The sequence below is a fragment of the Pinus tabuliformis genome, chromosome 8 (genome assembly GCF_031772625.1).
Source record: "Pinus tabuliformis cultivar Carrire ecotype Pingquan chromosome 8, CPIR1, whole genome shotgun sequence".
NCBI classification, from domain to species: Eukaryota; Viridiplantae; Streptophyta; class Pinopsida; order Pinales; family Pinaceae; genus Pinus; species Pinus tabuliformis.
This window is the reverse complement of record NC_142294.1, coordinates 1,912,843,829-1,912,866,358: the sequence shown is the minus strand read 5'-3', so window position 1 is coordinate 1,912,866,358 and position 22,530 is coordinate 1,912,843,829. Positions and strand designations below refer to the sequence as shown.

General features: G+C 39.5%; 1 pseudogene; it reads left to right on the top strand.

The window, feature by feature from the left end:
- Positions 1–6,130: 6,130 nt before the first annotated feature.
- LOC149244110 (acyl-CoA-binding domain-containing protein 6-like) lies at positions 6,131–14,749 on the top strand (annotated as a pseudogene).
- Positions 14,750–22,530: the final 7,781 nt, after the last annotated feature.

Sequence of the window (22,530 nt, the reverse complement as noted above, 5' to 3'; positions counted from 1 at the left end):
AGGTGGGACAGGAAACTACATTCACCGTTGCATGCAACAAGAGCATATCTCAATCTGAGCTTATTCTATAATGAGGGGTCTAGCATTCAAAGAGATCTTGAGGTGATTAGAGGTGTCATGATATGCATTGAGAAGATGTTCCTGAATCAAGATATTCAAGACAAAATCAACATACAACAAGATGCGTACAAGGAAGCATCTAGCATGTTTGGATTCAGCTCAAGCCAACGTCTCAAGGACAAGAAAATGCCTTGTAAGTGCAAATTGTTAGAACTTAGCTTGTAATTTTTCTTGTTATTTTTTATATGTTTAGCATTGCAAACTGATAATCTTTGTTGTTATTTATTTACAGTTCATTGGTGGATAAATTGTGGCACTGAGGCACCACAATTACAAGAATTCGCCATCAGAGCTTTAAGTCAACCCTGCAGTGCTTCTTCTTGTGAGCACAATTGGTCTGTGTTTGAGCACATCCACATCAAAAAGAGAAACATGTTTGAGCATGAGAGGTTGGAGAAGTTGGTTTTTATCTACTACAACCTTCGAATGCTCACAAAGAAAGTGAATGGAGGAGGAGTCCCCTGATTTGAGTTTGTTTGATGAAGAGACTGAGGATCTCTCTAGTTTGCCATCTCGAATGGAGACTCCAAATACACCTACCTCATAGTTGCTTCAGTGTTCCAATGTTAACACTAGCTCCATGAGGGCTTATTGTAGGCGTAGTTGTCCATGAGTGATGAGACTCAAGATTTTTATGAGACAATAATTTATCATTTATGACATATGTATTTGAATTTTGAACTTGCTGACATTTTTTATTTTAATTATGGAATCATGAGTCCTTTTCTTATCCAGCATCTAAATGTTTTTCTTATAAAAATCGAATATGCTATGTTGTACTTTTATAGATATGAGACGATGTTACGAATTATTGCATATATTGTGGTTTTTATAACTTATAAGGATTGGAATTGTTATTAGTTTCTTTTTTGTGTTTAAAATTTACCATATTTTAAGGTTTTTTGTATTTTGACGAGTCTTATATGGGTTGTTCCCGAGTCTTATACGAGTCGACGAGTCTTATAAGAGTACGAGTCGTGCAACATTGATTTATGTTGTCTGGAAAATACTAAAAAACCGAAAGGGTATGTTGGTGTCACCAAAAGTGTCACGGAAGGTTGAGCAGTTCCTCGTCCCATGTATTGTTGTCAACCGTGTATCTGAATTTCATGATTTCATAGGGCTCTCTAATGTCATCCTTTGACAATTTGTTTGCTTCCATGTTGGCTTCTCTATAGATGTGAGTGATAGTGTATGTTGTGAGTGATCCCAATATTCGTTTGATCCTCTTTATCCAACCCGATAGTGTGAGGGGATCAAAATATGAGTGTCCCATAATTCCATCTATGAGAGATTTGGAATCACCATAGATATGTAGACAGTTTAGTTTCTTTTGTATGCAAACCAAAGTGATCCCCATAAAGCAATTGCTTCAACTCTTGTGTTGGTGTCTGTGCCTCCGTTCCAATGAAGATTATACTGTGTGTTTTTGTCTATCTGAAGCACCGCGCCACATCCACATCTGCCTAGTTGTGTAGCTCCATCGAAAATTCCAAATGGGAGACTGATCAATGGACTCATTCTATGGGAAAGATCAGATGTGTAAACAATCTCCTGTGTGATAGAAAAAAATCCATGTTATTACCTTATGACAAATCTAGTTGATGTTATATTGCTTTTCTTCGAACAATTGATGGTTGCATGCCCTCCAAATTTCTCAAATGATGTATAGGGGTAGCTCTTTGTAATTATTTTTATCTGTGTTTCCAATTCAATATGCAATCTTCAAGGTTGTGAGCTCTCCTATATGGGATCTGGAGATCAGATGATATGTTTTCCCAAATCATATTGGTGATTGGACATATAAAGAATATGTGATTGGCAGATTCAGACGATGCCTTGCAGAATAAACAATAACCCGGACCCGAGTGGCCCCTTTTTAGCAAGTTGTCCCATGTAAGGATCTTGTTTCTCCACACTAGCCATGAGAATAGGATGATTTTGATGGGAACTTGCCACTTCCAAATTTTGGAGAACCATGACAGTTCCTATGGATTGTAAATCTGTGCCGACAAATATTATATGTTTCCGCCACGATGGGCGCATTCTTGACTATTCTCCCAGCCCAATTTATCTAATCACCACTTTCGCAGTAACACAAACCTGCAAGGCTCAGGTTCTTTATATATGCTTGCCATTCTTTAGCACTTGAACCATCCAAGTTCAAATCTGCCGCATCTTTCCAAATCGTGCATCCTGCTTGCCATTTTTTGATCGTCTGGTTCAAATAGATATACCCTCTGCGATGTAGAAGTGCCATTGTATGTCCACCAATATATGTCCCAACATTTGTACCTTTTATTTTATTTGTCCCTATAAGAATATTTTGTCCATTGCCAAACATTGTAAGTCTTGTAAGTAGTTTGTCCAAGAGTCAGTGTTATTTTTCAAGCATTATATGTCATTGTAAATGGGTCATTATCCTTTGTAAGGGAGCCCACATGTGTAAGGAATTTGTGTCATTGTCTGGAGTTGAAGAAGGCATATTTGTTTTGGGATAAGGGCTTGTGTTGTTATTGGACAAGGTTTTTTGTTTTGTTGGGACAAGGCTTTAGGTCCTAGAGTTGTTGGTTAGTCAAAGAAAATTCATTGAAAAACATCATTGTAATGTGGATCATTGTCCCTAGTACGGGAGTCCACACTTTTATTTTATTTTGGTCTTTATAGGGTGGTATGGTGGTGCTAGGTTGATGAATGAATTCACCTCCAGGTTGGGGCATGTAAACACTTCAGGGTGGTAGGGTGGTGCTAGGGCGAGTTGTGGCTCGCTAGGGTGTTGGGGCATCCATTCAGCTGACAGCTGGTAAAACCAAGGCGTTGGGGTGTCCTTCTAGTGGGAACTGGAGAAGAATGTTTTTCTAAATTTCTAAGAATTCGTTGCTTTCTTTTCAGTTGGGGCTGAAGATTAAATAACTTATTACAAAAGTGTTCAGTTGTTTTTTATCCGAAGGGGGTTTTCCACCTAAAAATCTTGTGGCTACTATCTTTATTTTTGCATTGTTGTTTATTGCTCTCACTGAACAATAATAATAATAACTTAAGATTAACTAATGATCTGAAAAGATTAATAAAGTGCTAATTGCTAAGAAATACCGATTCACACCCCCCCCCCCCCCCCCCCCCCCCCCCCCCCCGCGCCCCTCTTCAGTATTTCCAACAATTGGAATCAGAGCTTGGTTCCTTCAGTAGCAGTTTAACAACTAGAAGGAGATCATGGAATACACCAAGAATAGAGTTCATCTATTTAATGGAGATAACTATGCACTTTGGAGCGGAAGGATGCAAGTTCATTTACTTGCGCAAGGATATGAAGTTTGGGAAATTGTCAAGCAAGGCTACACAACAACAAAAGATGAACAAGGTAAGAAAAATATCGTAAATGATGCTAAAGCAAAGGATCTTATTATAAGTGGACTCACTCAATCTGTCTATGTTAAGGTATTGGGCTGTAAAACAGTGAAGGATGTATGGGACAAGCTTCATAATATATGTGCAGGAGGCTCGAAGGTCAAGGAAGAAAAACTTCAAATTTACAGAGCTCAATTTGAAAAACTAAGTATGAAATAAGATGAGAACATCGCATCTTACTTTCAATGTGTAAATGAAATAACAAATAGCTTGGAAGGATTAGGAGAACCAGTTGATAAGGTCATTGTTCAGAAAGTCCTCAGAACTCTTCCATCAAGATTTAATCCTAAGGTTTCGGTATTAGAAGATAGATCAGATTTAAGCAACTTGAGTATGGACGAACTACATGGGATACTTACAGCTTATGAAATGAGGATTGAAGAAGAAGATGGCTCATCTAATATAGAAATTGCATTCACAACATCCAAGAAAACCAGGAAGGGCAAACAGGTATCGAAACCTAGATATAATTGTTGCAAAGAGGAAGAAGAAGAAGAAGAATTAGGACTTTCATATGAAGAATTTGCGTACATTACAAGGAAGATGAAAAGAGGAATAGGTAAGTATAAAGGAAAACTTCCATTAGTATGTTTTGACTATGGTGAGATAGATCATTTTTTTGCTAAGTGCCCTCATAAGAATAAAACATTTACAAAAGGAAAGAAAGGTCAAATAAATTTCAACAACCAAGGTAAGAAGAAATGATTTAAGAAAAACTCTCTCCCCAAGGAAGATAGTTCCTCATATGAAGAAGAAAGTGACAATGATGAAGAAAACAAAGAAACAATATTATTTATGGCTAAGCATAACAAGATGGAAGCATCTGACAAAGAAGAAGATGAAGAAGAAGAAATGATTGAAATTGAATTTCAAAACGAAGTTGTCAGAATTATAAAAGAACTCTAAGCAAAAAGGAAAAATGTTAATTCACTGGAAACCGAATTGAAGGAGGTAAAGAATCTCAACAAAAGGAATGAAGAAGAAATCATCAATCTCAGAGTAAAATTAGAAGAAGCAAAAAGAATTGAAGAATCACTCAGGGATGAGTTAAAATAAAGCAATGAGGCAAGGGAGAACTAGAAGCCCAAATAGTATCTCTTTGAAAGGAATTAAAAAAGGGAAATGTTCTGCAAAATTTTGTTAACAGTGTTAAAATTTTGGATGAGCTCATCAACAACCAAAGGTCATAGAATGAAAACACTGGTCTAGGCTATAAAGAAATCCTTGGAAAGGGTTCAAACTCCGAAAGGGAAAATGCACATGCTGAAGGACCAACCAAGCAAGGATGTTTCCCATCCAAAACAAAGGTTCAAGATAGACAAGAAGGCTCTTGAAAAACGATTCCACAAAGAAGGTTTCCTCCCAGGTATCAACCCACCTTTTATGGTTTTTGTTATTCGTGTAGAAAGTTTGGGCATAAAGATATAGATTGTCGTACTTATGAAAGCAACTTTGGAAGGCCTTTTAGGAATATCAATTCCAAAAATCCGCAAGCAAACTTTAGGAAAAATGATAACATATTTGATTGGTTAAGAAATGAAGTAGAATGCTATAAATGCAACAACTTTGGACATTTGGCTAAGGATTGCAGGTTTATGCTCCCCTCAAGGGAATCACAACAAAATCGGAATGAACAGGTCTGGAAGAAGAAAACTGAAAGGTGTTCCCTTGCATTAAAGGCTCAAAATAAAAATAATGTTTGGTATGCCGATAGCGATTGTTCTACAGATATGAATGGAGATAGGAATAAATTTATATCTTTAAAGGAAGAAAAAGATGGAACAATATCCTTTGGAAATGATGGATCTTCAAATGTCATAGGAACAGGTACTGTCAAGCTTGGAAGTAAGGATCTATAGCAAAAGATGTGCTTCTTTTTGAAAATATGAATCACAATTTGCTAAGTGTAGGTCAAATGTGTGATCAAGAACACACCATGTTGTTTGACTCAAAGAAATGTGAAATAAGAAAAGAAAAATATGGCCAACTTGTGGCTACTACAAGTAGAGCTCTAAATGACATATACACCTTAGATGAGGTTGTTAAAGGATGTTTCTTGGCAAAAGAAGATGAGAGTTGGCTATGGCATAGACGAATGGGACATATAAACTTTGACAACCTTGTTAGAATTAGCAAAAAGGAAGTTGTGAGAGAAATGCCATTGATTTCAAAACCAACCAACGTTGTATGTGAACATTGTCAGCATGGCAAGCAGACAAAAGTCAAATTCAAGACAAAAGAACACTTCACATCACAACCATTGGAATTAATACATACTGATCTATGTGGACCAATGAGGACTAAAGGATTGAATGGTGAATTATATTTTATGCTAATGATAGATGATTATACCAGGATGACGGTTGTTAGTTTCTTGAAGAAAAAGTCTGAGGCATTTGAATGTTTCAAGATCTACAAGGAAATGGTTGAAAATGAAATTGATTTAAAGATTAAATGTTTGAGATCTGATAACGGCGACGAATTTACCTCCAAAGCATTTCAACATTTTTGTGAAGAAAATGGAATAAAAAGGCAGTTCTCAACAGCCAGAACACCACAACAAAATGGAGTTGTTGAAAGGAAGAATAGAATTGTACAAGAAATGGCCAAAACAATGATAAATGATTCAAAATTAGATGAAAAATTTTGGGTTCAAGCAGTTGATACAACTGTATTTATTTTGAACAGAAGTTTTCTTAGAAACAATTGTGATATGACTCCATACGAACTTTGGAAAGGAAGACCAACAAATGTCAAATATTTTAGGGTATTTGGAAGCAAATGCTACTTTAAAAGAGAAGTTCAGGAAATAGGAGAGTTTGATTCTCGAGTAGACGAAGATATTTTTGTTGGTTATTCATGCAAAAGAAAAGCTTATAAATGTTACAATCAAAGACTTAAACAAATAGTTGAAAGCATCAATGTAACATTTAATGAAGATTATGGCTCAAAGGTTAATGAGGAAAGCTCCTCTTCAAGCAAACCAAAGACACATGAGTCAGAACCAGAAAAGGTCAAAGAAGAAGTCCCAGAGCAAGCACAATTGAATAAGGAAACAACTACCAACCAGGAAGAGATAAGAGACAGACAACAGGTTGAACAAGAAACACCCCCAAAGGCCCCCAAAGAATGGTATCAAAAGAATCATCCATTAAATCAAATCATTAGGGATCTCAATGAAGGAATAGGAACTAGAAGAAATCACCAACTTCATGTACCACAATAGGCCCATATTGCTCTCTTAGCTACATTTGAGCCAAACAATTTTGAAGAACACAGTCAAGATGAACATTGGGTAGTTGCTATGAATGAAGAATTGGTTCAAATTGAGAAGAATGACACTTAGGAATTGGTCCCACGACCAAAAATAAATATGTCATTGGGACAAAATGGGTTTTCAGGTACAAGTTAAATAAGGATGGACAGGTTACTAGGAACAAGGCAAGGTTGGTTTGCAAAGGATATGCACAGGTTGAAGGAATTGATTTTGAAGTAACATTTGCTCTCGTTTCTAGAATGGAAGCTATCAGGATGTTCTTGGCTTATGCATGTTTGAGAAAGATCAAAGTTTATCAAATGCGCGTGAAATCAGCATTTCTAAATGGAGAATAAGAAGAAGTATATATAGAACAACTTGAGGGTTTTTTTCTCACTAACAAGAAATATTATGTTTGTAGGTTAAAAAAGGCGTTGTATGGTCTCAAACAAGCACCTAGAGCATGGTATGCTTGTCTTGACAAGTATTTGCAACAACAAGGATTCAAGAAGGGAAGTGCGGATAGCAACCTTTATGTAAGGATTGAACATGATAGTCTAACAACTATTGAAGTATATGTTGATTATATAATCTTTGGGAGTAATGATGATGTGAAAAATCCTAGATCTAACAATCTCAGGAATCCTACCGCAACCAACTGAATCTACTTCTCCTAGATTGTAAATTACATTACAAGCTCATTTCAGATTCTTCATGAAACATTGAAGTAAATAACTGAAGTAGCCTACACCACTTTAAATATGATTCTAAAACATAGAAATTGAGCAAGGAAAATGGAAACACAAAGGACACCGTTATTTTTGGACAAATGTCCCTGGAACAACCCAATGCGGGAAAACTGGTGCAGCAACTCTGAGGGTTTTATTATTAAGCAGTAGCAAATTCTGAATACCTCATAGGGTCATTAAGTTACAGAGAGGAATATTGGAAGAAGTTTTGTGACTTTACCTCACATAATCACTGACAAAAAGTCTCGCATGTTCCAGCTACTGGATAAGGTGCCCCTGGCAAGCTCTGCGTTGCCTCTACGTTGTCCCGGCGTCAACCCTCTCAGGCACACTATCACCCAACTGGGGAATCTGTTATCACTCAAGAAAAATTTTTAAATTTTTCACATCAGTTCAATTGTTTGTCAAAGGCATATAAATCCTGTCTATCAGTTTCGCAGCGCAGCAGGTTTTAAGTGATTTCGTAGCGCATAATTCATATTTTGCACTAGCTACGCTGCGAAATCGGGGATTTTTCCTAATCCATAGCAGACCTTACCCAGCTGTCATGTTTATCAAAATCCATTTGGTTTGCATCAACAGTTGTCAGCTTATAAGGTTCTTAGTACCCTAGCAAATGGTAGAAGTGGAAAAAACCATCCAAGGAATCAGCTTCCCATCACGACAATTCTGTTTCTATTCCTAAAGATACTGCCATTGACAACGGAAGTTTTGTAGAGACACAAGATAAGGATGTTATATTGGAAGGCCTGGGATCAGTTGCTGTTTATGACCAGTGGGTTTCACTGTCAGTAACTGGTCGGCAACCGAAAGCCCGCTATGAGCATGCAGCAGCAGTAGTGCAAGAGAAAATGTATGTCTTTGGTGGAAATCACAATGGACGCTACCTAAATGATATGCAGGTGTTCGATTTGAAATCTTTGACATGGTCCAAACTGAATACAAAGATGGCATCTGACTCTTCTCAAGAACTTTTATCTCCTTGTGCTGGCCATTGCCTGATTCAATGGGGCAACAAGATTCTAGCTGTTGCTGGACATACAAAGGATCCTTATGACATTGTAACAGTTCGATCCTTTGACACAGAGTCCTGTACATGGTGTGTACTAAAGTCATATGGAAAACCTCCGATTGCACGCGGTGGTCAATCTGTCACTCTCGTAGGGTCCATTTATATATGTTTGGCGGTGAAGATTCAAGGAAGAGTCTTCTGAATGATCTGAATATTCTCGACTTGGAAATGATGACTTGGGATGCTGTAGAAGTTGTGGAGTATGGAATGGTCACGGCCAAAAAATCCAAGGCACTTTGCCCACCCCTCGAGCTGGGCATGCAGGTGTCTCAATTGGGGAAAATTTGTATATCGTAGGTGGAGGTGATAACAAAAGTGGTGTCTCAGAGACCATGGTTTTGAATATGTCTACACTTGTCTGGTCTGTTGTAACCACTATACAAGGACGAGTGCCACTTGCTAGCGAGGGTCTGAGTTTAGTGCCTACTTCAAACAATGGTGAGATTTGTGAAGCCTTCAAGGATGAGCAGAACGTTCATATACTAGATTTTGATGTTGAACAGAGTAAGGCTGCATGGATTCTTGATTTGGGGAATATGATATATGCGTAGGAAAGTCAAGTTTCTGCAGTGATGATTGAACGACAGCAACGTGCACACATGGCATGCATCAGAGCAGGGTAATGAACACATGGCACTTTAAATTGAGGATGCCCGACGGTGATATCGACGGATCCAGCTCTCAATAGGTATATCTTATTGAATGAAGGCCATTAATGAGAGAATCGTTCTGAAGTTGACAAACATCTATAACCAGTTTTGGGGAAAGAGCAACACCACAGCTGCTCGTTTGCCATACTGTAAGGGAAATTTCCTTCCAGATAAGATGGAGGAATTTAAAATGAAGATGGAAGAAGAGAACTGGAATTGCAGAAGAGGAACGTGTTTGACTGTTTCTCAGAAGGATAATCTTGTAATGAAGCAGCTTAAGATGCTCATCGAGGGGATTAAACGACATCATATGTCGATTAATTTGCATCCTCGTTGTTCTCACTGTTTCCATGCCTTGGTGAATTCCAAATACTGGGTCTGCAAGATATGCTTGCGGGATTTCCAGATTTGTAATGAATGTTATGAGAAGGATAGAAGATGTGATTTATCTCAAAGGTATGGTGGAGGGAAGCAATAAAAATGACAAGAAACATCATTCCAAGCGAAGCTACAATAGCGATCGTGGTCGTTCAAGATTGTGGTCTTAGTTGTATGAGAAATAGAATGTTGGTAGATGTTTGAGCTTCAGGGAACTCTATGTTAGTGCTTGATAAAACTATTGGTGGGAAACTCTTATGTTCAAGATGAGGATGGAAGAGGATGATGTCCTGCGCAATATGCCTGCCAAGCATTCCTGTGGGAAAGTGCACAGTGATTTTTTTAGTGAGAGGGTCGTCAGATTGCAGAACTTGCCTGTGCTGATAGTTTCTGGTGCAGAAGATATTTTTGTTCCACTTAAATAATCTCAAACTTCCTAATTCTAGATTAGTACCAATCTCTGGATGTGGGCATTTACCACATGAAGAATGCCCCAAAGCATTATTGGCAGCCTTGTTATCTTTTGTCTCAAGATTGTTCAATTTTTCATCACAACTTGCAGGTACAGTACGAGAAGTAACATGGCATAGGCAGATGATATTTATTTAAATGCTGGGTGTGAGTCCTAAACATCCCGAAGAGGAAGGTATTTCCGAAGGGAAAGTGCAACGCCTGTACACAGTCAAATGGAAACCATTCATACTCTTTGGGCAGCGTATTGCTTTCCACGCAGCAGAACATTGCATATCTACATTATGGGAAGCACTACCTAAGAGACTGTTACATTGAAGGCAATTGCGATTTTATTTTTGGGAATGCTACTGCATTGCTAGAACTTTGCCACATTCACTGCAAGTCACAAGGTTATATCACTGCACAAAGACGAAAGTCTGCTCAAAGATCAACAGGTTATGTATTATATTGCAGGATGCAGTGATTCCATCCATAAGTGTGTTGGTAAAGCCAGAGATTCTAAGGCACCAAGATGAAGATGTCCGGCTCATTATTGTTGCATTAAAAAGTTGAGGCTATTAACCATGCTCATTTACAGTTTCGTAGCGCGCTACGAAATTGCGAAATTGTTGTAGGTATTGTTTTTAAAACGCAGGAAAACAGTTTGAAAGAAGAATCAAAAATTTGCAAAGGGAACACCTCAGTGACATGAAAGGGATCAAAGGAAGCTGCTACAGCCATTCAACATATGCCAGGTGTACCTTTAACAAAAGGTGAAATCTTTTAACCTAAGTTTAAGATTTTTGGTTATGAAGCCACTTTATTCTCGGTGATTAGGGTTTTGAGGGAGCTGCATACGAGAAGTTTTGGTTGGCACACCTGTTCATCAAAGAAGCTTCCATCATATCAGAAGCATGGTGATGCCCTATATTCTTGGCTCATTAAAGACTTAAAGTTCATGCTGCTGCATATTCGAAGTGATGGGGGACCAGAACCAAAAATTTAGGGATATTCTCAGCCAACACGGAGCAGATTAAAGCCTTAAGTATCCAAAACCAGCATGAAGCATTAATTGCTCATTTCAGCCATCTCAGCCAAACGGAAAGGAAGCCAGGTGTCAAAGCTACAAGGAGGAATCATGATACGAGGAAGATAGAATTAGAGATGTAGTTTGATTAGGACTCTTTGTAATTCCAGTTCAGCACTTAATGTATTTAATGAGTTAGTTAAGTAGTAGATAGGGGTAATTAGTAGCAGTCATCGAGCTCCCCTCATGCTGGAGGAGGAAGCTATAAGTAGTTAGAAGTATGTTTCTATATATAGAGGAATCATCTATGTAATGAGGGTTGGATATTTGAGAAAACAGAGTGTTATTTTGGCTTGTGTACAAACTTATTTTCAGTAATACAAATGACTGCTTTTTCTTCTCAGGATTCATACAGTGTTTCAAATGCTCAAGATATATGTGGTTTTGTTTTATCTTTTATGTTTTACAACTGTATAGATACACAATCACTCAGAATTCACTTTGTTGCTCTGATTTCCTGTGTGTATTTGTAAGTTGAGGTTTCTATGAGAGGTATTTTGAGTGTTTAAACATTACATGCCCTGACTTCTATGAATGAGTAGTTTTATAGTTTGCTGAAATGATGATTAACTCCATGAGCCCAATGGAAGTCTTTGTAATGTCTGTCCAGCCAACTTATGTGTTAAATTTACTTTGCAAGAGTTAGCCATCTTATCAATATTCAAAATCTATAACCTTTGAGAGAGCCCTCTCAGGCTAAGGAGGCTAAGCCTTAGTCAAAAGTCTGGTTTGAAATAGTTACACAGAGTCTAACTAATCAACAGCCTTTCAGTGCTTGATTTTGTGATAACATTTTGGTGCGTCTGCCGGGAGCCTGAAGTCTATTCATTCCCGAAATTAAGAGACTGAACTTCTGAAGGTAGCAGGAGCTCAAACATCTTTTTGAGGCTGCAAAACTACCTTGGCGACTCCACACATCGAATAAGAAATTGGAAGGTGACTCCACTGGTAGAAGATCAGTAGCTTGATGAAGTTTCAAGATGAATTCCACTGCAAGAATGAATGCCAGGTATGCTCCTATGAATCGGTCTCATATCCCTGGTTTTCCAAATCCTATGCCAAAGGTTGATTGGTTAGATGATCTTCCAATATTCAAAGATGAAAAGAAGGACAATGCTGCTCTTCATTTGGTTAAATTCCATATGCATGTACGCAGTCTTAAGGTTCATTTCCCTAAAGATTGTCTCATGAAAATGTTTATGACCACTTTAGAAGGAAAAGCATGGTCATGGTATAAAAGTCTGGAAAATGGTTCAATATATTCGCTTGCTAGTTTTCATGATGAATTCTGTGAGATGTATAAAGAAGGTTATCCTTCCTTATTGCTGCTTAAAGATTGCTGTAGGCATTCTTTAAGTCTTATTCAGTACTTGGAAGATTGTTATGATGATGATGAATTTATGGATGAAGAAATTTTTGAGGCTCTTCATAACAATGCATTCCAGCACCAAGGAGAAGGTATAACATCCCATGAAACGCAGCATGAAGAGCAGCAGGGGTTTACTTGTGAAAACCAGGTTTCATCCTTTGATATTGATGTAGAGATACAGCAGATTTGTCAGGCTTCAGATCATCATGAGTATGAAATCGATTGCAATCAGCAAGAAGAAGTACTGGAAGATAGCTTTTACGACCCTCAGGCAGAGGAAAAGCTTGTTCAATTTTGTAATTCCTTGCAGCAGCTTACTTCAAATAATAATCATAATAGTGAGGAAAATTACATTGTTTGTGAGCATCATTCAGAAAGGCAGTTGGATAGCATATCAAATAAATTTGGTGTGACTGAGGATAAGTTGTTTGAAGATATAGAATGTTATGAGAATCAGCAAGCTAACCGTGTGTTTTTTGACCCTATAGCTGACTACATGGAAAAAATTTATTGTTCAGCTTTCCAATTATATGTTCATCTTGAAGAACAGTTACACCTCATGCTTCCTTGGCTATTTCAGTATCTGGTTTGTATATGCTTCAAGCACAATAAGGAGATCCAAGTTTTAGATCAGATTGATGATTGGCTTCATTGGAAGTTTCATGTTCCTTGAGCTACAATTGGAGAATGCAGCTGATAGGGTAGGTAGGTAGGAAAGTGCAAATAAGCTCAAGGTGACTGAGCATTTTTTTTTTTGTCAGTAGATATAGACTTCTTTCTCCTACAGTGATCATCAAGCTTAAGCCTGAGGTGAAGGCCCAAGGAACTTAAAGAAGATGTTTGTCAAATAAATTTTTGTTCATGATAAGAGGATAAGGCACTGGAACTGTAGGTTCTTAGTGTACAACAAGGGCACACTATCCCAAGTGGAGCCACTGTTATCACTCAAGAAAAATTTTTAAATTTTTCACATCAGTTCAATTGTTTGTCAAAGGCATATAAATCCTGTCTATCAGTTTCGCAGCGCAGCAGGTTTTAAGTGATTTCGTAGCGCATAATTCATATTTTGCACTAGCTACGCTGCGAAATCGGGGATTTGTCCTAATCCATAGCAGACCTTACCCAGCTGTCATGTTTATCAAAATCCATTTGGTTTGCATCAACAGTTGTCAGCTTATAAGGTTCTTAGTACCCTAGCAAATGGTAGAAGTGGAAAAAACCATCCAAGGAATCAGCTTCCCATCACGACAATTCTGTTTCTGTTCCTAAAGATACTGCCATTGACAACGGAAGTTTTGTAGAGACACAAGATAAGGATGTTATATTGGAAGGCCTGGGATCAGTTGTTGTTTATGACCAGTGGGTTTCACTGTCAGTAACTGGTCGGCAACCGAAAGCCCGCTATGAGCATGCAGCAGCAGTAGTGCAAGAGAAAATGTATGTCTTTGGTGGAAATCACAATGGACGCTACCTAAATGATATGCATGTGTTCGATTTGAAATCTTTGACATGGTCCAAACTGAATACAAAGATGGCATCTGACTCTTCTCAAGAACTTTTATCTCCTTGTGCTGGCCATTGCCTGATTCAATGGGGCAACAAGATTCTAGCTGTTGCTGGACATACAAAGGATCCTTCTGACGTTGTAACAGTTCGATCCTTTGACACAGAGTCCTGTACATGGTGTGTACTAAAGTCATATGGAAAACCTACGATTGCACGCGGTGGTCAATCTGTCACTCTCGTAGGGTCCATTTAATTATGTTTGGCGGTGAAGATTCAAGGAAGAGTCTTCTGAATGATCTGAATATTCTCGACTTGGAAATGATGACTTGGGATGCTGTAGAAGTTGTGGAGTATGGAATGGTCACGGCCAAAAAATCCAAGGCACTTTGCCCACCCCTCGAGCTGGGCATGCAGGTGTCTCAATTGGGGAAAATTGGTATATCGTAGGTGGAGGTGATAACAAAAGTGGTGTCTCAGAGACCATGGTTTTGAATATGTCTACACTTGTCTGGTCTGTTGTAACCACTGTACAAGGACGAGTGCCACTTGCTAGCGAGGGTCTGAGTTTAGTGCCTACTTCAAACAATGGTGAGATTTGTGAAGCCTTCAAGGATGAGCAGAACGTTCATATACTAGATTTTGATGTTGAACAGAGTAAGGCTGCATGGATTCTTGATTTGGGGAATATGATATATGCGTAGGAAAGTCAAGTTTCTGCAGTGATGATTGAACGACAGCAACGTGCACACATGGCATGCATCAGAGCAGGGTAATGAACACATGGCACTTTAAATTGAGGATGCCCGACGGTGATATCGACGGATCCAGCTCTCAACAGGTATATCTTATTGTATGAAGGCCATTAATGAGAGAATCGTTCTGAAGTTGACAAACATCTATAACCAGTTTTGGGGAAAGAGCAACACCACAGCTGCTCGTTTGCCATACTGTAAGGGAAATTTCCTTCCAGATAAGATGGAGGAATTTAAAATGAAGATGGAAGAAGAGAACTGGAATTGCAGAAGAGGAACGTGTTTGACTGTTTCTCAGAAGGATAATCTTGTAATGAAGCAGCTTAAGATGCTCATCGAGGGGATTAAACGACATCATATGTCGATTAATTTGCATCCTCGTTGTTCTCACTGTTTCCATGCCTTGGTGAATTCCAAATACTGGGTCTGCAAGATATGCTTGCGGGATTTCCAGATTTGTAATGAATGTTATGAGAAGGATAGAAGATGTGATTTATCTCAAAGGTATGGTGGAGGGAAGCAATAAAAATGACAAGAAACATCATTCCAAGCGAAGCTACAATAGCGATCGTGGTCGTTCAAGATTGTGGTCTTAGTTGTATGAGAAATAGAATGTTGGTAGATGTTTGAGCTTCAGGGAACTCTATGTTAGTGCTTGATAAAACTATTGGTGGGAAACTCTTATGTTCAAGATGAGGATGGAAGAGGATGATGTCCTGCGCAATATGCCTGCCAAGCATTCCTGTGGGAAAGTGCACAGTGATTTTTTTAGTGAGAGGGTCGTCAGATTGCAGAACTTGCCTGTGCTGATAGTTTCTGGTGCGGAAGATATTTTTGTTCCACTTAAATAATCTCAAACTTCCTAATTCTAGATTAGTACCAATCTCTGGATGTGGGCATTTACCACATGAAGAATGCCCCAAAGCATTATTGGCAGCCTTGTTATCTTTTGTCTCAAGATTGTTCAATTTTTCATCACAACTTGCAGGTACAGTACGAGAAGTAACATGGCATAGGCAGATGATATTTATTTAAATGCTGGGTGTGAGTCCTAAACATCCCGAAGAGGAAGGTATTTCCGAAGGGAAAGTGCAACGCCTGTACACAGTCAAATGGAAACCATTCATACTCTTTGGGCAGTGTATTGCTTTCCACGCAGCAGAACATTGCATATCTACATTATGGGAAGCACTACCTAAGAGACTGTTACATTGAAGGCAATTGCGATTTTATTTTTGGGAATGCTACTGCATTGCTAGAACTTTGCCACATTCACTGCAAGTCACAAGGTTATATCACTGCACAAAGACGAAAGTCTTCTCAAAGATCAACAGGTTATGTATTATATTGCAGGATGCAGTGATTCCATCCATAAGTGTGTTGGTAAAGCCAGAGATTCTAAGGCACCAAGATGAAGATGTCCGGCTCATTATTGTTACTTGCATTAAAAAGTTGAGGCTATTAACCATGCTCATTTACAGTTTCGTAGCGCGCTACGAAATTGCGAAATTGTTGTAGGTGTTGTTTTTAAAATGCAGGCAAACAGTTTGAAAGAAGAATCAAAAATTTGCAAAGGGAACACCTCAGTGACATGAAAGGGATCAAAGGAAGCTGCTACAGCCATTCAACATATGCCAGGTGTACCTTTAACAAAAGGTGAAATCTTTTAACCTAAGTTTAAGATTTTTGGTTATGAAGCCACTTTATTCTCGGTGATTAGGGTTTTGAGGGAGCTGCATACGAGAAGTTTTGGTTGGCACACCTGTTCATCAAAGAAGCTTCCATCATATCAGAAGCATGGTGATGCCCTATATTCTTGGCTCATTAAAAACTTAAAGTTCATGCTGCTGCATATTCGAAGTGATGGGGGACCAGAACCAAAAATTTAGGGATATTCTCAGCCAACACGGAGCAGATTAAAGCCTTCAGTATCCAAAACCAACATGAAGCATTAATTGCTCATTTCAGCCATCTCAGCCAAACAGAAAGGAAGCCAGGTGTCAAAGCTACAAGGAGGAATCATGATACGAGGAAGATAGAATTAGAGATGTAGTTTGATTAGGACTCTTTGTAATTCCAGTTCAGCACTTAATGTATTTAATGAGTTAGTTAAGTAGTAGATAGGGGTAATTAGTAGCAGTCATCGAGCTCCCCTCATGCTGGAGGAGGAAGCTATAAGTAGTTAGAAGTATGTTTCTATATATAGAGGAATCATCTATGTAATGAGGGTTGGATATTTGAGAAAACAGAGTGTTATTTTGGCTTGTGTACAAACTTATTTTCAGTAATACAAATGACTGCTTTTTCTTCTCAGGATTCATACAGTGTTTCAAATGCTCAAGATATATGTGGTTTTGTTTTATCTTTTATGTTTTACAACTGTATAGATACACAATCACTCAGAATTCACTTTGCTGCTCTGATTTCCTGTGTGTATTTGTAAGTTGAGGTTTCTATGAGAGGTATTTTGAGTGTTTAAACATTACATGCCCTGACTTCTATGAATGAGTAGTTTTATAGTTTGCTGAAATGATGATTAACTCCATGAGCCCAATGGAAGTCTTTGTAATGTCTGTCCAGCCAACTTATGTGTTAAATTTACTTTGCAAGAGTTAGCCATCTTATCAATATTCAAAATCTATAACCTTTGAGAGAGCCCTCTCAGGATAAGGAGGCTAAGCCTTAGTCAAAAGTCTAGTTTGAAATAGTTACACAGAGTCTAACTGATCAACAGCCTTTCAGTGCTTGATTTTGTGATAACAGAATCGATCATTAGCCCAGAGTCACTACTCTCAGCCTCTCGGTCTCACACCTCGGCTTCCGACTGCTGAAACTGTCCCTTTGCTCTGATTTTCAACTCTCTCTCTCCCTCTGCGCTGCTTCTGCGTGGCCCTTTTGGCCCTGCGTCAACCTCTGCGTCAAGGCTACTGGATCACTTTTTGCCTCTCTCTACTGATGATTTTTCGACTAAGAATCTCAATTTCTCTCCGGAAGCTATCCCTGCCCCTCTGCTGCAAGAAATATCCTCAATCGTTTTTCCTCCTGAGAACTTGTCACTTCAGAAAATCGATTTCCTTGATCTCTTTGTGTATTTTCCAAATGACCCTCAAGCCCCTTCTTATATCTTCATGTTAGACAACCAACGGCCTAAATTAAATCTTAATCAAAGGCACGGATCATTTTGGCTTGATCTGTGTCTTTTTCTAGAAGTTTCACCCCTGATTAGATTAATACCCATTAATATTTTAATTTTCCTAAGTTTAAACTTAGGAATCTCATTAAAAATATTAATTATTTTAATAAAATCACTTCTGGGTGGAATTTCCCAAAACGCTTTATGGGTTCTTTGGAATGCATCTTCCCAAGCCTCCATGCAAAATTTGAGGCTTAATGCACATTTGATGCTACCCCAAATAAACACTCCCTCCTAGCGAGGAATGTGCTCGAGCAATACACTGATACTACACACTACTCTGACTCTGAAGCATTGTCCTCTGTGTTGGTGATGTCTAACATGTTGTCCACCAACTACAACATTGTTGCTACTACTGTAATGTTGGCTTTGACACTGCCACTGCCAATGCTACATTTGTACCACAGCTCCCTCTCAAATGTTGCATATATTATGTTGCTAGCACTGCCACTGCTAACTCTACATCCGTACTGCAACTCAGTTGCTGAGAGAAGCAACTGAAAACACCCAAAACTGGACAAGTATCTAGTGCATACACCTTGGTGCTAAAATCCTAACTGTTGCTAGTCCCACATTGCCTTCTGAAGCTATTGCATTGCTGAAACTCTAGATTGTGCCTCCTCGTACTGTTGCCTCTTTGCTCTTTGTTGCTCAACTTTTGGTGTTGCTAACTACTGCATCTGTCACTCCAACACTCCATGGCACCTCCTCAAAACTCCTCCATCCTGCTACTACTGAACATGGGCTCCCGTAGCAAGGTGATGATCCAAGAGGTGGTCTCCTCAAGGATCTTGCCCATTTGTAGCTCTTTCAAACTACAACTCTATATCAGCCTAGCTCCTACCTGGAGGTAATTTGGTTTTCATGGCGAACGCATCCTCTTGTTCGATCTTTGCGGCTCCAACCTTAGGATCATGCCTCTCATCCTTGTCCGTTTTCTTCAAGGGACACTGGGATGCACAGTGGCCCATCTCGCCACATCTGAAACATTTCACCTTGGAGATGTCCTTCTCTCGTCTCTGTTTCCCCTATTGTCCCTTTGATGCAAGGGTTGCGTTATCCTCCTCCTCTACTTTGGGCTTCAACCCACTGTTGTTGCTGCTTCCGTCAAGTTTGACCTTGAGTAGGTATCTCGTCAGCTCTTCTTGTTTCAGAGTTGCCCACATATTGTCCCAATTTGGAAATGTTGCTCTGCCCAGGTTACTCTACACAAAGACTTTCCATTCATCTAAGACGGAATTTAGATCCAGTCTCACTAACTCTGAATCTTGAGGTGTATGTCCCGTAGCTAACAACTCATCATGGGTCTCCTTTAGTTTCGTGAGGAATGGATCCACACGTTCTCCCTTCTGCATCTATGCAGATCTCAACTTTTGTTCCAAGTACATATTTCACTGCTCGAAAGATCCCTGATACAAAGTGGTCAAGGCATCCCACATCTCCTTAGTGGTTGCTATGCTAGCAATGTGGCATACCACGTGATCCTTGACTCCATCCAGGATCATCCTCTTACCTTTTGGCATCTCAGCCTTGTACTTCTTTAGCGGATCTGCATCTGCAGGTTCAGCTACCACATTATCAACATATGTCTTGAGGGCATGCTCATCTAGAAGGAAAGACATTCTAGTCTTCCAAATGACATAGTTGGAAGCCCCATCCAACCTGTCCTGGTCCCTCAAGCCATTGGTTGCCATATCCTCTGAAAATTATCGAAGAGCTCCCTCTTTCTCCCTACTGCATAGCTCCTAGGCTGACTTATGCACTCCCTAGTGGAGCTGGTAAGTTTCTACTCCTTTGTTGCTCAGTAAATGAGAAATAGTGATTTCCTCGGCAAGAAATCAATGAGGAAGTATTTCCTCACTATGCGATATGCTTCTTCCTTCTGACAACTTTTCTGCCTAGCACTCAGCTTGCAGAAACTGCATCCCTCTAGCTTTGTGTGGCTCTACTTAGCTCCCTCTGCCTTGGGAATTTTTCAATCCGGCAGTCTTACCTCTCTGTTGGCTTGCTCAAAGAGAGACACCCACGAAAATATAGCCCTCCTGGATAAAACTTTGTTATCCCTCAGGGGATTTGAACTATTGCTTGTTGCAGCAAGTTGGCCCTTACTTCAGTGCTAGATCTGCTCTTCCCATTTCACATCAATAGCTTTGATACCATGTGAAAATTCCTAGATCTAACAATCCCATGAATCCTACTGCAACCAGCTGAATCTACTTCTCCTAGATTGTAAATTACATTACAAGCTTATTTCAAATTTCTTCATGAAACACTGAAGTAAAATACTAAAGCAGTCTACACCAATTTAAATATGATTTTGAAACATAGAAACTGAGCAAGAAAAATAAAAACACATAGGACACCGTTATTTTTGGACAAATGCCCCTGGAAAAACCCAATGTCAGAAAATTGGTGCAACAGCTCTGAGGGTTTTATTATTAAGCAGTAGAAAATTTTGAATACCTCATAGGGTTATTCAATTACAGAGAGAAATATTGGCAGAAACTTTGTGAGTTTACCTCACACAATCACTGAGAAAAAGTCACGGTTGTTCTGGCTGCTGGATGAGGTGCCCTTGGCAGGATCTGCGCTATCATTGTGCTACCTCTACACTATCCCAGCATCAACTCTCTCAGGCACAGTGTCACCCAACTGAAACTACTGAAACTGACCCTCTGCTATGATTTTCGTCTTTCTCCCTCTCCCTCTGCGCTACTTCTACGTGTCACTTCTGGCCTTGCGTCAGCCTCTGCGTAAACGCTACTGGATCACTTTTTGCCTCTCTGTGCTGATGATTCTCCGACTGATAATCTCACTTTCTCTCCTAAAGCTATCCATACCCCTCTGTTGCAAGAAATCTCCTCCATCGATTTTCCTCCTGAGAACTTCTCACTTCAGAAAATCGATTTTCCTTATCTCTTTATGTATTTTCCAAATGACCCTCAAGCCCCTTCTTATATCTTCTTGTTGGACAACCAATGGCCTAGATTAAATCTTAATCAAAGGCTCAAAATGTTTTGGGTTGATCTGTGTCTTTTTCTAGAAGTTTCACCCGTGATTAGATTAATACCCATTAATATTTTAATTTTCCTAAGTTTAGACTTAGGAACCTCATTAAAAGTACTAATTATTTTAATAAAATCACTTTTGGGTGGAATTTCCCAAAATGCTTTCCGGGTACTTTGGAATGCATGCACCCAAGTCGCCCTGCAAAATTTGAGCTTAGAGCACATCCGATGCCACCCCAAACCAACACTCCCTCTTAGCGAGGAATGTGCTCTAGCAATACACTTCTACTGCATACTGCTATGACTCTGAAGCATTGTCCTTTGTGTTGTTGATGTCCATGTTGTCCACCAACTACAGTGTCGTTGCTGCTATTGCACTGCTACCTTTGACACTGCCAATGCTACATTTATACTACAGATCGCTCTCAAAATGTTGCATCTCCTATGTTGTTAGCACTGCCACTGCTAACTCTGCATCGGTACTACAACTCAGATGCTGAGAGAAGCAACTGAAAACACCCAAAACTGGACAAGTATCCAGTGGATACACCTCGGTGTTGAAATCCTGACTGCTGCTAGTCCCAAACTGCTTTCTAAAGTTACTGCGTTTTTGAAGCTCTGGAATGTGCCTCCTCACACCATTGCCTCTCTGCTCTGCAATGCTCAAGTTCTAGCACTACTAACTCAATGGCACTTCCTGAAAACTCCTCCATCCCGCTACTATTGAACATGGGCTCTCATAGTAAGGTGATGAGCCAAGAGGTGGGCTCCTCAAGGATCCTACCCATCTATAACTCTTTCGAATTACAGCTCTATATCAGCCCACCTCTCGCCTGGATGTAATTTGGTTGTCATGGCGAACTCGTCCTCCTGTTCGATATTTGTGGTTGCAACCTTAGGATCATGCTTCTCATCCTTGTCATTTTTCTTCAAGGGACACTGGGATGCATAATGGCCCATCTTGCCACATCTGAAACATTTCACCTTGGAGACTTCCTTCTTTTGTCTCTATTGCCCCTATTGTCCCTTTGATGCAAGGGTTGTGTTATCCTCATCCTCTATTTTTGGGGTTTGACCCACTACTGTTGTTGCTCCCATCAAGTTTGACCTTGAGCAGGTCTCTCTTCAACTCACCTTGTTTCAAAGTTGCCCACATCTCATCCCAATTTGGAAATGTTGCTCTTCCAAGGATAATCTACACAAAGACTTGCCATTCATCTGAGACGGAATTTAGATCCAGTCTCACTAACTCTGAAACCTGAGGTGTATGTCTTGCAGTTGACAACTCATCATGGGTCTCCTTCAGTTTCGTGAGGAATGGATCCACACGTTCTCCCTTCTACATCTGTGTAGATCTCAACTTCTGTTCCAAGTACATCTTCCGCTACTCGAAAGATCCCTGATACAAAGTGGCCAAGGCATCCCACATCTCCTTAGTGGTTTCTCTGCTAGCAACGTGGCATACCACATGATCCTTAACTCCATCCAAGATCATCCTCTTGGCTTTTGACATCTCAGCCTTGTACTTC